This window comes from Cupressus sempervirens, chromosome 7 (assembly GCF_028749045.1).
Source record: "Cupressus sempervirens isolate cs-2001-9-10 chromosome 7, ASM2874904v1, whole genome shotgun sequence".
Lineage (NCBI taxonomy): Eukaryota > Viridiplantae > Streptophyta > Pinopsida > Cupressales > Cupressaceae > Cupressus > Cupressus sempervirens.
The window spans coordinates 549,383,871-549,389,103 of NC_143124.1; positions in this window are offsets into that span (position 1 = coordinate 549,383,871).

Consider the following 5,233-nt stretch of genomic DNA (forward strand, 5'->3'; position numbering starts at 1 on the left):
TTGTACCTATGACTCTATATGATATATTGGTGTTCTACATGGAAAGGAATAAAAAAATTGTACTTAAAGAATAATACTCCTGCATTCATAATAATATTTTAGTTATGCATATGAATGTGGTCATCAATGGTGTGCTATTTGATGTACAAGAGCATGTTCTCTAATACTACTAGGTTGATGTATCTCTTAGCACTACATGGTGATTACTCCCTCTCTCATGGTTGTTCTCAATCAGTGCATGTAAATGTAACTTTATTACTTCCTTAATTTATTTCTTGGTTGATCTTTCCACATGTTGTTTGGGCTAGCATTGTTTTAGTATTTTCCCTTCTTGGACTAGTCATCTTTTTTATCTATCTTTCTCTTACTAAAAATAGCCACCTTGATTTATTATTTAAATACATGTATTTTTGGGATTTACTATTGGAATTTACAATTCCCTCATTTGGGATTTTCTTTTGTTTCATGGTGACTATTCCAAATGTTTTCTATATTTGTCCATCTTTGTGTTGTGACTCTATCACCTTCAATTCAAACCTTTGATACTATATATAAAGGAGAACATAATAGAGAGCATACTATTTTATTTTCTAATGGATATAAAGGTGTTAATTATAATTTACCTTTCTTAAACGTTGAGAAAATATTTCATTCTACATGAAATAAGAATAAATTTGATAAAAGATATGCACTTGTTAGACAATAATGAATCCAATGCATTATTTTATGAATAATTTTGTTCAAATATTCATAACTTCCTATAAGATGGTTGAGTTAATACAAGTCATGATAAATGAGATTATATTGTTTAAGAATGTGTTATTATATTTCTTGTTATGTCGTATGTCTATGTTTTCATTCCCCCTTCTTCATTGCTTAGGACATTTCATCTGTTACATCCTTGGGCAACCATGACTAATCACTTCTAGCTTTGTTGGATTCTTTTGTGTGTTGTTATTGTTGATGTCCTAAAGTGGCTTTAGGTTTATCATGCCTTAGAAATTTTCCAAGCCCTTTTGATACTTTTGAATAGAGTTACTCAGAGTTTGGATGTGAAATCTATAGCTCTTGTGGCTTCTGGTGGATCTTGATGGCTCTCAAAGTGAAGGTCATTTGTTACTTGGTGCATTATTATATGACCAAAAGGTTGAAATGCATTTGATCCATATTATGGGTCTTAATGAGCATGTGTCTCTCTAATTCTTACCTCTTTAAGAGTAGTATCCCTAGTGTGTAGCTAGAGGGACATGGTATCTTTGGATACATATTATCATCATGTAAGTTAGTACAAAGTTAAATATAAGATTTTTTCTACCAATGGAGTTTATTGCAACCTTGATGAAAGGTGATTCCATGTCTAGTTGGTTTAAGTGACCCTAGTTCCTAGTGATAATTGGGCCCTCAATACCTTAGGGACTATTTTTCTCTTATGCTTGGTGGTAAGTTCTATCACGAGTATCCCTTTTGGAAGCAAGGAGTTATCTATTGATCCTCTTTTATGTGAGCACTCATGGTGATGATCATGAAACTTTCTATGCTTGTACCTATTTTTCCTTGAGTTGGATGTAGCATCCCTCAAAAGAGTGCAACTTTAGAATATAATATTCATCCTTTGGGATTTAAGGGTGATTTAGTGAGATTTTGGTTAGATTTTTTAATGTTCTTGATTGGTATGGTAGTGTTCTTTAGTATTTATAGGATGATTCTTCCCTAGGATCCCAATTTGATTGGAAGTGCATAATGTTTTGACATTGGATAGTGGTTACTTGGTAGGTACTAGTTGTAGTTGGGTACATCATGATGAGGTAGAGTGGCATGTTCCATTATTTTTACTATAGATTTTGTAGCTAGATGATTTTTTTCTAGAATACATTGAGTTCCTTGCTAAAGGAATTTGTGTTAGTTTGATACTCAATCTTTTTTGGTTGACCCTTTTTAGTGGTTGATGAGACGATTTTGTGGGTTATTTGAGTGATTTTTTTTGACTTGTGGAGAAGTTGATAAGATGTTCTTGAGTTTTATTGGTTTTGATTCCACACTTGGGGTGCTTTGTTCCTTGTTTTGATTATGTGAAAATAGGTTTTTAGGGACTTGAAACCTTTAACAAAGTATCAGAGAATTAAGAACATAAAAGTTTAGAGAACATAAGGCCTCAGAGAACATATAGAAAAAGCCAAAAAAGAGAGGCTAGAGTACAACTATGCACAAAAAGACAACAAAAGGAAAGAAAAAAATAGCCCTCAAACAACTACAGTGTCTTCAACAAGTCCACAACTTTGTTTGCCAGTATGTTCATATTTTTTGAGAAGCTCTCATTTCATCCAACATTTTTGCTTCCATTCCTTTAGTCTTCTTGGAATTAGCCCTTGTGTGCTTGCTTGGGCCTTGGTCCTCATTCACAATAGGGGGCGTCTACTCTATTCCATCTTGTTCAACAAGATGTTGAAATTATTAGCCATAGTCTTCAAAATAATGCAATTTTGATTTGCCAGTTTCTTGACTGTTTTCTCCATGTTACTCACTCTAGCATCCAAACCATCCATCATTTCTTAAATGATCAAGGTTCCTATTCTTGGTTTTAATTATTGGCACATGTTTCATCAAGTTTTTTACCTCTTTTGCATTGCCAATAACCTTAGAGAGCCTATCAATGTGCTAACCAAGTGTTCTCTCCCCCTTTCTGTCTTGTTGAGCTGATCAAAGTCCCTTGAAATATCCTACATTTTTTGTTTAAGGGTACTAATATCCTTCATCAATGACCTTGGGTTACCCATGATTCCCTTTAGGAACCCCTGGTCATCCTCTTCCCTATTATGATCAAAGTAGTCCTCTTGCTCCCCCTGTTTGTTTCTATCTAGCTCCACACCCTTGATATCATTGCCATCATCCACATCCTAAAAAAAAATCCTTTTTTATTTTTCTTTCCATTCTCTTAATTAAGAATTCATCATCAGAGGGGACATAATCCCTTTCAACATTCTTTCCCTTGTTTCCCTAAACCTTTCACAAAGTTCCTTTCTTCTGAAAACCCTTTCTCTGCTCCTCCTCGTAATCACTATATTGTTCTGAATCACTCTCCTTTTCCTTCCTTTCCTTCATAGAAGAGCTTCCCAACTCACCTTTCATTATCTTCTTTAAATCAACCTCCTCCATCTCATCCTCTGTTTCCTTATCAAAATCCTCCTCAAAATCACTACCCTCAGTCTCATAATCAAGCGCTTTCTTACTCTACCTGGACCTATCCAAGGATTTTTTTAGTGGCGATTAGTCGCCAATTGGCGAATATGTCTTGATCGGGCTATAGAAATTGGTGAAAAAAAACACCATATACTAGTTGACCAGTTTGCCCAGATTTTATAAAATACTCATATAGTGGTCGAAACGTTCGCCACTATTATTACGTAATTTCAGTTTGGTAGTCGGGTTCTTTGCCCATATTTCTCTTTAATGTTTACTCTTATTCACCATAGAATTAATTGAGTGTCTCTTTCAACGATCATCATTCACCAAATTCCCATTTTCCTATGTGAAATTTTTATTTGTCCTAGGACCCAATTCACCATGCATCACACATATTGGGGTCCCAAATTCTCGCCCTATTCACCCACTCAATTACTTGGAATTATGCAGGCTTCGCCAAATATTAGTTCTTATCATATGTAACGGTCGACCCATTTGCCAAAATGAAAATGGTTTATTTGTAGTTGTCTATTTAAGACATGAGTTTCATTATTGAAACATGCCAAAAGAAGGAGCCTTCTTCATAGTATTGCGATCAGTAGAGAACCGAAATGACTACGACTACGAGTCCATAGTATTTTATTGTAGCCTTAATTTGATGGAGATGTCACAATCAAATTTAAATAGGAAGAGAAGGACTAATGTAGGTGGAGATTTCCAAGAGAGGCCAACGAAATGCAAAAATATATCTTCATACTTTGGTGGGGGTAGACGCAACAGTGTTGGTCAAAGTAAGGAAGGTACATCATCAGAGGAGCATGTACAATCTCAACCTACACAGGAGTCCATTCAACAAATTGGGGAGCCTAATAAATCTGGTGACAGAGTTGCAAAACCTAATATCTCTAATGAAGATGACCTGAAGAAGAATATCCAGTATATAACTAGTACCAAGACAAATCAATTGACTTTGGTGATGATGATGGTGCAATTAATAGTAACAATGACACTAAAGGGAGAGGAAAATCAAAAGAAAAAATTGATCATCAGTGGGAGATGGCCAGGAGATTTAAATTTGATTGGGCAGAAAAGTATCCATTCATTGAGCCCGTGGACAATCCAATTGTAGGTGAGCCATCAGTAGAATGTAGATAAGCAATTTGTAGTTGGAAGTATAAAAAGGAAAAGCAGTTGTAGCTTAAACTAGACACCATAGAGAAACATGTTGGTAAGATTTACAAAACTTCAACTGTAGATGGTAAGGAAATAAAATTGGTAAGATATAAAACAAAGGAGCAATGTTAACATAAAGGGAATGCTGAAGAATATTATATGTTTCAAAAATGTTAGACGAAGCCTGGTGAAGTTCAAGGTTCTATTAATGCTATTTTTGCAAAAGCAAGTGAAGTAGAAGAACGTGGAAAAGCTGTTCAATTAAGTAATGCTTTTTATATTTGAAACAGAGGGTTTTCAATGACAGACTATCCAAAAATGAGTGGTTTTTTACACTTTCTGAAAGTTCCTAACTATCCTGTCAGTCATTGGTCGATAAACAGTGGATGGGAATGGGCAAGTTGTATTGCGCAAGTTGAAATAGAGGATGTACAAAGAAAAATAAAAGAGTCAAGCTTTATTGCATTGTCCTTAGATGAAGTTATGGCAATAGATAATATGTCATGGGTATGCATTCATGCTTATACTATACAGAATAATGTCCGCCAACCACATCTACTATCTGTTGCTAAATTGAGAGACAATGCGACAACAGAAACTTTATTTCAATTAGTAAAGAGCAATTTAATTGAATATAGAGCTATGGATGAATTGACAATAGAGAAGAAGTTGGTCTATGTTGGAGAGGATAGAGCATCAATAATGCAAGGTCAAAGGAATGGTCTTTGCACAAAGATGCAAGCTTCTTGTTCACCATATGTTGTTGTCATTCATTGTATGGCCCATAGGATGAATCTTGCTTTTAGAGTTGTGAAGAAGTTTCCTTCAGTAAACAAGGTTGAAGATTATAGTAAGATGGAAACAAGCTTCTAAAATATGT